Genomic DNA, 12,489 nt, shown 5'->3' with positions numbered 1-12,489 from the left:
GCTGTAGAGATGAATGGTTAGCAAATACCATTGTATACTGAATTTTTAGGGTAGTCCCATTTTTCCAGTTAAAATCTGTTCTAACAAGATTTTGTGGCCAATCTACCTATATAAACAGCTATAAACTAAACTACCAGGGTTCTACTATATCATTAGTGTATTAATTATACTCAAATACTTGGTTGTATGTTAACATTATGAAGATACAACTTTTTGTTGTTTTTCTTTAAAGTTTATTCATAATAAACTTTAGATAGATTGAGATAAAGTTATAATCTTCAACTTCACTGAGGTGGCTGACCACGTCCACGACAGAAGCCTCTAAACTGGAATTCAGTCGCTGAGCCAGCCCCCCAGCCTCAGTTTCCCTGTCAGCTCCAGGGGGTACAGCACTTCTGTAGTGTCTCTGTCTGCCTCCCCTCTTGTGAATCTTGCAGGCCGCTCACCCTCTGGACCTTTGGGCCAAGGCCTTCCAATCTCAAGACAGCTTCGGCGCAGGGTGCCGGGCAGGCAAGATCTCCCGAGGTAGGTGCCGGTAATCTCCGAGATACTGGATGCCCCTATTCGTAAGGCGCCAGTAGAAATGTCTTCAAGCAAACTGCTCCTTCACGTAGCCTCGAGGCTTGAGAGACTGCGTGGCCTTCATTACATGAAGGTTGGGCACGTAGACATCCTTTTTGGCCACCATCACGCCTTCCTTTAAAAGGAGTTCATAGATGGCAATCTGATTCTTCTTAGGCTTCAGCAACACGGCAGCTGCAGGGCGTGAGGTAGAGGCTGGAAAGGAAGCGAAGATACAACTTTTAAAACAATTTTACTGAAACTCCCTCTCCCAGTACTTCTGTCATCTCTGATGTAGCTTTCCAGTCTGTGATGGTTTGAATGAGAAACGTCCCCCATAGGCTTAAGTGTTTGAGTTCCCTGTTATTGGTGCTATTTGTGGAAGTTACAGAACCTTTAGGTAGTGAAGTCTTGGTGGAGGAGGAGCCCAGTGCGGACAGGCTCTGAGTGCTTGTTGCCCCGCCCCTCTCCCAGTTTTCTCTTTCTGCATAGTGTTTGCAGTTGAAGATGTAATCTCTCTGCTTTCTGCTCTGGCCACCTGTTACCATGGCTTCCCAGCCACCATGGACTCTCCCTCTAGAGCCGTAAGCTAACAGAAACTCTTCCTTAAGTCACTTTTTGCCTAGAGCACAAAGGTCCTTGAACTCTCAGATAAACACTAGGGAAAACAGGAATGTTAAAAAAAAAAAAAAAAAAAAAAGGCAGGGCTGTTTCTTCAAAGGAAGAGATGTATAACCTGTTTTCCACCCAGAAGGCTGGGATTGGAAGTGGTTTATAGCCCAGATGACCCCTGCACTATCTGTATGACCTAGACCTCACCAGCTCCTCCCCTAGGCCCTTAAGATAACACATGTTGCCTATCTATAGAACCCATCTCCATGGAAGAAGTGACATGTACTTTAAGGAGAGTTTCGGTGTAATTATACCTCGTTGTGCACGCAGGATGCTGTTACACCAGAAATATTTTTTTTTCCAAATTGTACTGTACTTACATATGTAAGCCTAAAATAAACCGCCCGTGTCATACTCTAGAAGTTTGAAGCAACACCAGCTACTGAGACATGTCGAACCAGATTGCCTTCCTGCCTCACATGGGTTATTACTCTGCTGACCATGGTGTTTTCAGAGACCCTCACTCAGGAACATGTGGTATCACAGACATCAAGGGAAGAAGATGTTTCAGGAATGCATGAGTGATTCATAATTTCTTGGGCTCTTAGACTGGAAGACCTGAAAACCACCTATTGGTTTTATAAGTGTCTAAGTATAAATAAACTACCTTAGTGATAAGGTGGGTGGTCAAGGGCAGCCTTACTAGGTGGAAATGTGTCAGAAAATAAGGCTATCTGATGACTTACTCTTGTTCATGAGTGTCAGCAACCTCTTGAGGTCTACTTGTAATTGGAAGAAAAACTTCATTAAGCTAGAATGCATTGTATTAGAAGAAAAGTGGTTTTAAATGCTGTTGGAAGCAGGAAACAGAGAAAGAAATCTAGAAGATTCTAAAGGGAAAGTGATAATTAATAGCTTTGGAAACAGTGCAGTAGATAATCCTGTGACTGTAACTCGGCCAGGCTCTCAGTTTCTGACCTCAGTGGCCTCAAACAACTACCAATAGGCAAAAACTTCACAGCACAGTTACACCCTGGTCCTGTGGTTTCCAGACAGCTTCCACCTGTATTTGTGCACGTTTTACTTTTGTGGCACCTTAATGAATCCTGAAATAAGGGAAAACATCCTGCTACCGCCTTCCCCTCCCTGAAAATTTTATCCTCAAAGCACATAGTTGGATCCCAAGAGGTAGCAATCACAAAAGACAGGCCACTGTTAGCAAAAACTTGCTTATTTGGTTAAATATAACTAAAACCCAAAATTCTACCTTAAGAGAAAAAAATTATTGAAAGGAAGGACCCTGCATATTTTCTTTACTCTCCGAGTGTGTGCGTGCACATGCACACACACTTTTGACAGGATCTCACTATGTAGCTCCAGCTAGCCTGAGATTCTCTGTGTAGACTAATCTGGCCCCAAACTCACAGAGATCCACTTACCTCTGCCTCCCAAGTGGTAGGATTAAAGGCATGAGCCAGAGCCACCGTGCCTATTTGGTCCTGTTGTCTTTAGACAATGGTACAGGTGAGCCTCAGAGAAGACTACTGAACTCTGAAGAATGCAGTCTTTGGAAGTCTTTCATCTTTGCACCTCCCTGTGCATGTACCAGAAAGCTTTACGCTTGCATAATGGCCCTTTCTGTGTCCAAGTCCACATGACAGTCAATTACTACTGCCAATTTTCAAGTCACTCCACTAAAGTCTGATTCCGGATCAATAAGAAATACTTTAGCACAGTTCATCTTCACACTTTTCAGTGTTGGTTATACAAAGTTCCCAATAAACAGATTCATGCCAAGCACTCTCTGCCCACCTGAAACCACTCAGGGAGGCCATTGAGTGGATACAGTAACATGGCAGCCCCCAACACAAACAACCAGCAAATGGGAGAAAGTATAATTCACAGAAACTATAATCAAACAAATGAACAGGAGACTACGAAGCTGGGTTCTATTTGTTACTCTAGCCTAACAGACCAATCTGGTGCTTAGTAAATATTTGTCTGAAGAATAAATATTTAGGGCTGATATAAAGATATGGAAGATATGGAAGGGAATTTTACAGCAGACGAAAAAGAGACAGAAGAGGACCAGGATGCAGGATGCCTAGGTGAGAGGACTCAGAACTACCTAGGATGCAGCTAAGAGGTCATCAGCCACAAGAAGAGGAGAAAGGATGTGTCAGGTGTTTAAAGAGTGGAGTATGTCTTGACAGTTGCAGAAATAGAAGGTCCAGCTAAATTCAGTCCACTGTGGTTTTTTTCTCCATCTGGTGTTGACACAGCCGTTATGGTCAAAGGAGCACAGGTAGATGAGCTGACCGGGTCTGGGAGTGAGCGAAGAAGTGAAATGACAAGGATTGATGCTGTAGCCCGTCAAATTAGCCTAGTGAAAGTCACGTGTTCCCGGCTGGATAGGGAAGAAATGAATCTAGAACGGGGAGAATGCCTGGCAGAAAATAAGGGTGCCCAAGAGTTGGATCGCTCCAGGAGGCTGGACAGTACCTGTGACTGTGAGGAAGAGTGGTGGACATAGAGTGGAAGGCTGCGTATTTGAGGCTCTTTCAAAAGAGCTGACAAAGCTAAGCAGTATCCGGGTGGCACTGGTGCTTCTGTGTGTGTGTGTGTGTGTGTGTGTGTGTTATATTTGGAAATGTTTACCACTGAGCTTGTATGTGATGTGCACACACCTTTGGCACCCAACTACTTTCTGCAAACTAAAGTGGCCCAAAAGAGAGGTTATCAGAAGATAGCCGAAACCACCCTCCAATTCTCTCTCTCTCTCTCTCTCTCTCTCTCTCTCTCTCTCTCTCTCTCTCTCTCTCTCTCTCCCCCCTCTCTGTCACCCTCTGTAATCTGCCCTCCAACAGCTGAACTGGACAGCATAAAAACCTTCCAACAGCTGAACTGGACAGCATAAAAACCTTAGCTGTCCATTTAGCTTCTGTTTTATAAAGGCAACATCTGTGTGGTCCCTTTGCTTAACCCTGCTGGGAGAAACCACTGAGAAACTCACCAAGGACAGACATCCTCAATCTCACCACTAACAGGGAGACAAAAGGTAAAAGTTGTCTGTCTCCAGGTTCCCCTCTTCTTCTGTAGAGGGGGATCAATAAGAATGCTGCTTCACTGGGACAGTAGAACACAACTGTAATCCCAGCATTGGGGAGGTGGAGGCAGGGGAACAGCATTTCACTGATATCCTGTCTTCAAAGCATGCAGCCCTCTCTAGAAAAACAAAAGGGCTGCTATTTCATATTGGTCTTTTCCTTTCCTGTATGTTTTCATTCAATTCCCCCACCCATACCAGCCCTTGAAGGCAGTAAGGGCAGAGAAACAAAAAAGGGAAAGTATTACTCAAAGGCTGTTCATCCACAGGTCAGTGAAATCACCCAAGATGACAAGGACTATATGGTTTAGATATGTCTGAGTATGTCACCCAGGAGTCCACACATGGTAGCTTGGTCCTTGGCATGGCAGTGTTGGAATGTGGTGTGGACTCTTGAAGAGACAGGGTCCAGTGGGAAGTAACCAGTCAATGCTCTCAGAATGTGTTGGTGATAATTCTTGTGAGATGCTGCCTAGTTCTACCAGAAGGTCTCACCAAACCAGTACCATGCTGTTTGGACTTTCAGCATCCAAAACTACGAGTGGAATAGACCTCTTTATAAATTAGTCATCTGGCTTCAGAATTTTGTCACAGTAATGGAAAGCAAACACATGAAGACAGGAAGTCACAGAAGAAGAATGAAAGCCATTTTGCACTTAAGACACCTGAGGAGTGGCTCGGAGACCATCCATGAGATAGCAAAAGGGAAAAAGACATTGAAAAAGAGAAAAAGAAAACAAGACAAAATGAACATGGAACTGAGCTAACACCATGTAATCTGGTCCTGATGTTTACTCCCCCCCCACCCCCCAAATCTGGTAATGAAGCCTAGTTGCCAATAGGCTTAGAGAGGCTTAGAGAGAGATTAGACCATGGATCTTGAAATCAAATAGAATTGTTGGTTTGTGGGTTTGGTTTGGTTTCAGTCTAAGAATGTAAGAAAAATGGTTGTGGGCAGGGATGGCCAGGGAGTGGTGGGGATGGCAAGGAGGTGCAAGGTAATACTACCTACTGGTCACTTGAGATCCTGAACAAATGTGTTTGGCAGAAGTGACTTCAGGGACAGGGTTCCAATAAAATAGGTGATAGAGGTTGTGTCTGTGCAGGGGTGGGACATGAAAGTGGGCCCTCCAGGGGCCATAGAGAAAATGGTGAAGAGGGAAAATTAATGTGAACAGTTTCTCTCAGTGAGGACAAACCACCAACCATTGCTAAGCAAGCTGACAGGACAGTGGCACTAAGAGGAAGGGTTCTGACCATGGAGCTGCATGTATGAGGACAATGGGCTGTAAAGAGCCTGTGGTGTCTGGGTTAGAATGTAGAGACACAAAGGGAAGAGGACAGTCAGGCTGGAGGTTCCTTGCTTAGCATTCTAGATTTTCTTCATGTGGTCTCAGGTGACAAATGCTATAGCTGGAGCCACATGAGAGAGTAAAGACCCCAGAGCAAGCAGCTGTGTGTACTATGTGCACGCCCACTACCCACAATGGCTAAAACAGGGCACTAGATTCCTCTGGAACTGAAGTTACATATGGTTTGGATATACATTCAAACCCAGATCCTCTGGAAGAGCTGCCAGTGTTATTAACTATCGAGCCATCTCTCACTCCCTCTTCTTAGTATTCTTTATTTTGAGGCAGGGTTTTGAACTTGCAATACTGCTGCCTCAGTCTCCCAAGTAGCTGGCAGGCCTGCATCACAATGTCTGGCTTTCTACACACCGTTCTCAAAGGTCTTCCAGCCTTCACTTCTCTCCATGTGCGCTAAGCTCTATGTTGAGTCTCTTATTGAACCTGGTACTGACTGATCAGTTAGACTGGATGACCAGAAAGCCCCAGAGGTCCTCCTACCACTCCCTCCACAGCACTGGCCTTACAGGCAGATATTATGTTGTTGTTGTTGTTTTTAATCAATGTGAGTTCTGGGCATTGAATTCAAATCCTCATGCTTACACTTACAAGTACTCTACTGACTAAGCCAGCTCCCCAGTCCAGAGTTTCTTTTTCTATATTTATAATCATACTGTGCAGTCACGTATCGCTTAACACCAGAGACATAGCCTAACAAATATGTCTTTATGTGATTTAATCATTGTGTGAACAGTGTAGCTACACAAACTTAGGTCTTAAATCCCATTCAATATCTAGGCTACAAGTTGTGTGTGTGTGTGTGTGTGTGTGTGTGTGTGTGCGCACGCGCACATATATATATCATATATATATATGATATATATCATATATATAGCCTCTTATATATATGATATAACCTATTACTCCCAGAACCATGATGAATAAAACATAATGAGTTAATCAAGCACAGAGAAAATTATGCAATCAAGAGTCATGGCAAATGAGAACTATGTGAGACTAGTATCACTGTAACATGACATAATACTTCACAGCAGACAGGTTTTTAATAAGTAGAAGAACACATTCTAAATAAACAAAGTATAGTGCAGTAAATATACAGACCAATAACAAAGCCATTTATCACTCTCAAGTACTATGCTCTGTGCACAACTGTACGCGATACTGTGTTCGATGATGAACAATGGAGGAGATTTGTTACCCCAGCATCACTCAAACATGCACTGTTACGGTGGCAGGGACATCACTAGGCAATAGGAAATTTCAACTCCACTATAATCTTACAGGGCCACCATCCTGTGTGTAACCTGGCATTGATGGAAATGTCATTATGAACTGGGGATGTAGCTCAGTTGTAGGGTCTTGTTCAGCATGCATGAAGCCTTGGATTAGATCCACAGCACTTCGTCTAAACTGGGTGTGGAGACTCAAGCCTCTAACTCCAGTTCTTGGGGAGTAGAGGCAAAAGATAAGGAGATATCATCTTTGGCTGTATAGCAATTTGAGGGCGACTTTGGGCTCTTTGAAACTCTATCTCAACAACAAAACAAATATATGTGAAAGATATATCCCCCCTTAAACCTGTTTCATCATAAATATCTCCCATATTGTTACTATTAAAAGTATATATCATAATTTCACAATGTTGGATAGCTCATAAGTGTCTAATTCACTTTTTTTGAATGTCTAGAATTATTCTTCCATTCAGTAACTATCAACTTCCTACTGTGTGCTAGTCAGGATTCTGAGACGTACAAAGACAGTAGGGACCAATGCAGGCAAATTTGCAGGGGCAGGGGATTCCGTTATAGGGGACCAGGAGGGAACTGGTAATAAGCAAGTGTCTGGTGACAGTAAGTGACAGGAGAAGGGAAACAGGAAAAGCAAGCCAGCGGAGGAGAGAGGTCCTGTCTTACACAACACTGTGAGCAAAAGTAAGATGGTTTATAATACTTTGGGAGTTTCAGATGTTTTTGCCAGCTGGAGGAAAGGTAGTTTGCAAGCGGAAAGAGCTGCTGAGTCGAGGAGTGTGGACGTTCTCACACTCTTGACATGGACTGTTCACTGCATTCCCAAGCAGAGTGCCAATTTTGTTAACACCTCTGTGATAGGGTTATTAACTATTTATGCTATATAACAAGCTCTGCTTATTTGCATTTTGTATTTACCTGAGTCTACTTTTTTAAAGAAATGAAATGAACTGTTAATATATTTGCTACAACCCTATCATATTCTTTTTTTTTTAAAGATTTATTTATTATATATGTATGAGTACACTGTAGTTCTCTTCAGACACACCAGAAGAGGGCATCAGATCCCATTACAGATGGTTGTGAGCCACCATGTGGTTGCTGGGAATTGAACTCAGGACCTCTGGAAGAGCAGCCAGTGCTCTTAACTGCTGAGCCATCTCTCCAGCCCTGATTTTTGGTTTTGTTTGTTTGTTTTGAGACAGGATCTTTCCATGTAGTCCTAGCTGTCCTGGAACTTGCTATCTAGACTCAGCTGGGCCCAAACTCACAGAGATCCATCTGCCTCTGCCTCCAGAGTGTGGGGATTAAAGTCCTGGTTGGTCTGTCTGTTTTTTTAATCACTGCCGTACTGTTTCAACTGAGACCGTCTAACATCTAAGAGTGTCAGCTCTTCCTTGCTTTTGCCTTTAACGTGTGTGTATTTTGTGGTTTATGCGAATGAACTTTAAACCACTTTGATCAAATATTCATCCTCGGCTGTCCCACACCATTATTATATTTTAATGCTTTTAGGAGCAAGATTTCCTTTTTAATCATATTTTAATGTTATTGCTGTTACACAGGCTGGATATTGATTTTTGCATATTTATCTCATCCTACCACTTCATTGAACTCTTTCTATCAGTTCAAATACCTTTTTAATGGAATTTATTTGATTTTATAGGCATACAATTCATTTTCTTTTATACCTGCAATAGATTGTACTGTACTGATAATATGTTATTTAATATTTTAGAGGTTATTATTGTTGCTTTTATTTAGAAATATACATCCTATTATGATAAAATTACTGTCTCTGATGAGTGGCTTTGACCTTGAATTTGTTGTCTTGGATGATCCCTGGTTGTATATTTTATGTGTTAATGTTGTCCTTTCTGTTCTAGCACATGGAAGGCACATCTCTGGGAGTGTCATTCACTCTTCTTCCAGGCACTCAGTTCTCACCAGAGCTATTATTATTACAGTGTACCTCCCATCTCCTGACCACGGTTGATTGGGCTTGCTGGGGACATCTGACCCAGGCTTGGTTCATTTCAGTAATGTCTTCCACTGCTCCATGTAGGGTACCTGCCCTAAATCAAACCCATTAGAGACTCTACACTGGAGTACCGGGAGAGTACAACCCAATAGTTTACAGTTTAAAATTTAAACTGCAGGAACTGTATGAGGTCATGTTTGTGACAAGAAAACTAATATCCAATGAGAGAGAATAAAAATAAAGGAATAAAAAGGCTCTCAGCAGCAACCAATGAGGTAACATTTGAATAGCATCCATGTCCCAGTTTCTGGTGCTCCTGAGGAGTTAACTGCATCTCTGTGCCACTGGTCTTTGAATTATTCTTTGAGGTGATGGGATATCTTAGTGTTGATTCAATAAATATTTTCTTTCTTCCTTCCTTCCTTCCTTCCTTCCTTCCTTCCTTCCTTCCTTCCTTCCTCCTCTTCCTCTTCCTCCTCCTCTTCCTCTTCCTCTTCCTCCTCCTCTTCCTCCTCCTCTTCCTCTTCCTCTTCCTCCTCCTCTTCCTCCTCCTCTTCCTCCTCCTCCTCCTCCTCCTCCTCCTCCTCCTCCTCCTCCTCCTCTTCTTCTTCTTCTTCGTCTTCAACCAGCTTGGATTTTCTCTCTTACAAATTACTTACCTGTGTGTGTGTGAACAGGCACATACCATGGTATTCAAGTAGAGGCCAGAGAACAACTTGTGCCAGTCAGTTCTCTCCTTCAACCATGTAGGTCCCAGTCTGAACTCAGGTCATCAGGCTTGGTGGCAAACACATTTACCAGTGGGCCCTGGACCTGGGTTTACTCTTGAGACAGAAAGAAAGTGAAACTACTTTCTAACTCCTTGTGGTCATAATTATTTTGTATTACGCTGGTCTGCTTAGATCAGGTTGGCCAGGAGACAAGGAGGGAAGGAGTGTACTCAACTGCTTTAGGTGCCTTGTTTCGATCTCCTCACCTTTTATCTACATACTGCGGGTCAGCTTTCTTCTGATGTCCTAAGGCCCTAAGGAGTTCCAGGCACAATGTGTCCATTTATTTCAAAGCACCCATCTGAGCAGCAGATTAGTTTTGTGGCCTTGGGATGACGTGAGGGGAAGAGAACAGAATGATAGCCTTTGAGAGCAGCGTGCACCCTTTCTAAAATACAGCACAGTGCTGTCTTCAGGCTGTCAGCCGTATCCTTTGCCAGCCAACGGCAGTTAAAGAAGCAAAGGGTCACTTCTGGGAACTGGCTCTCCAAAAGCAACATCTGTCCTGTCACCTCCCAGTTCTCTCGGGAAACCAATGGTCAAAGTCTGCGTCTCTGTGAAAGTGACACCAAGGGACACAGTTCTCAGGCGGAGAGCAGATCAGAGACCCTCACACTTCTCTGACAGCAATGCCACCAAGAATGTAAAGGTCTCAATGATGCTTTCAAGACACGTAGTTGCCATTTTTGGATGGTTTTAGCCTCTTACTAGAAGCTTAGAAATCAAATTGCCCAGTGCCAGAGGCCCCACGCTCCCTGACTAAGCCACTAAATCAGAGTAATTGAGGTAACAAATGTGCCTGAGTGGTGCTTCCTAGAGAAAATGCAACCCTCAGATGACAGGGCATTTACTCCTGACTTAGCTAGACATATTGATAAGTAGGCGTTTCTGAGGCTTTTTTATTTATATCGATTAAAACTAATACAGAATGAATGTTAGGGGTTTGGATGCAGCTTTGTCCCGATCCAAACACAAACAGAAACACCAAATGAAAATTTGTAAGTAGAACACACATCTAACCCACATCAGTAACAACTGATCACTTTGATCTCCTGACAGCAGCTTTCAGACCTATATGCAATGATTTGAAGGCTTTGGCACAGGTCATAATGGGCCAAGTGTCCATGTCACAGATGCCTTCCAGAAATGATTATAGTTGTTTGGCGCCTGCACTGGCAGTCTCCACAGGACAGCTAGGAGTGTAAGGTTACCATCAGCGGGCATTCCCTTTTTAGTCCAAGATGTGTTGCTTGAAGACAGAAGTGGGACAAGGACAAATAGCTTGGTTTATTCAGAACACCTCAAAACTTACTGCCTGGCCTTTCCAATCACAATGAAACACATATTAAGGGTCTGAGTTGGGAAGTCCCTTTAGTAATTACACCATAGAGTTAACCACAAGAATGAAGTCTTGTACTAGAATATTCTGCGATAGGATGCAAACGCATCCACCAGAAGCCATGAACAGCACAGCAAGGGAAGGCATTTTCCTGAAGGCTGCTATGTACCATGCTGATATGCTAAACAGGCAGATATTTTAATCAATGCCTAGGACCCTAAAATAAGCACAAACGATATTGAGATTTTTTATTTTAAATGAATTATTCATGGACCACATAGCAAATTAAAAATAACGTTATTGCACCAGCCTTTTTGCCAACACAAAAACTTTGAAAGTATAACCATGGCAGTAAAATAACTTCAGCTGTAGAAGAACTGGGTGGGGTTTTGTTCCTAGCTGCACCGCTCGCTCCCTAGGATGCCTTCATAGATGATCCCCACCCCCCACTCCCAGTCTACAAGTGTCAAATTTCAGAGAAACACCATCAAATCTGAGAAGCAATGTAGACTTGATCAATATAGACAGCGATTTGTAAGCCACACAATTAATTTTTCTTCTAACTTTGGTACCAGGAGATATTTCAGGACAGAACAATATTATCTTCTAGGTTAGCCCTAGCTAACCCTAGCTTCCTTGATTGGCAATTATAGAGGCAATTTACACATTTTCCTGTACCCGAGGAGAGTAACCTCGTAAAGTACAGCTTCGGTAGGCCGAGCAGTTGGATTAGAAGGTAAAGACAGTCTAATTGGAGCCAGGAGACCAGGGCCTGGCTTCCAGCTCTACCTTCCCTGTGCTGCTCATTTATTATAAGGTCTTCTGCTGCCAGAGCAGATGACCTCTGAGTGCCACTGAGGCACAAAGGACAGCTGGGTTACAGTCAAAGCTGAGCTATGGATTTTTTTAAGTTTTATACTGACTGAGTATTAGGTCCTGGGGAAACTGAATTTCCAGGGCCTCTTGACCACAAATATACTCAATAATATACCCCACTATGATGGAAAATGGTACCAGTTTCTATAAGATCCATGATCTTAAGAACAAAACAAAACAAACAACACTGGCTAACATCAGCAGTTGTCAGTCTGGAAACGCAAAAGCTAAAGTGGGGTGTTTTTAAAAGGATGGTGTGAGGCCTGGAGAGGAAAGTCGACTCTGTCAATGAAGTGCTGGCTGAGCAAGCCTGAGGGCTTGAGTTTGGACCCTTCCCTCCCCTCTATAAACTCAGGCCTGGGAAAGGTAGAGGCAGGAGAATCCTGGGAATTGCTGGACAGCCAGACTAAGCAAACAATAAGAGACCACCCTGTCTCTAATTAGTTAATTAATTAATTAATTAATTAATTAAAGGGAGCAGTGAGGTGGCTCAGCAGGTAAAAGTGCTTGCTATACACTTGAGTTTGATTTCTGAAACTATGTAAAAAAGTCTGGATATGGTGGCATACAACTGTAATCCCAGCACTCCCACAGTGACGAGGAGGAAGGTGGAGACAGGAGGGTCTC

General features: G+C 43.1%; 1 pseudogene; it reads right to left on the bottom strand.

The window, feature by feature from the left end:
- Nucleotides 1-284: 284 nt before the first annotated feature.
- LOC143438765 (small ribosomal subunit protein eS10 pseudogene) lies at nt 285-1,995 on the bottom strand (annotated as a pseudogene).
- Between the last annotated feature and the right edge of the window lie 10,494 nt (nt 1,996-12,489).

Source organism: Arvicanthis niloticus, chromosome 26, assembly GCF_011762505.2.
Source record: "Arvicanthis niloticus isolate mArvNil1 chromosome 26, mArvNil1.pat.X, whole genome shotgun sequence".
Classification (NCBI taxonomy): domain Eukaryota; kingdom Metazoa; phylum Chordata; class Mammalia; order Rodentia; family Muridae; genus Arvicanthis; species Arvicanthis niloticus.
The sequence above is the reverse complement of the archived record's forward strand: the minus strand, read 5'-3'. Positions and strand labels throughout refer to the sequence as shown.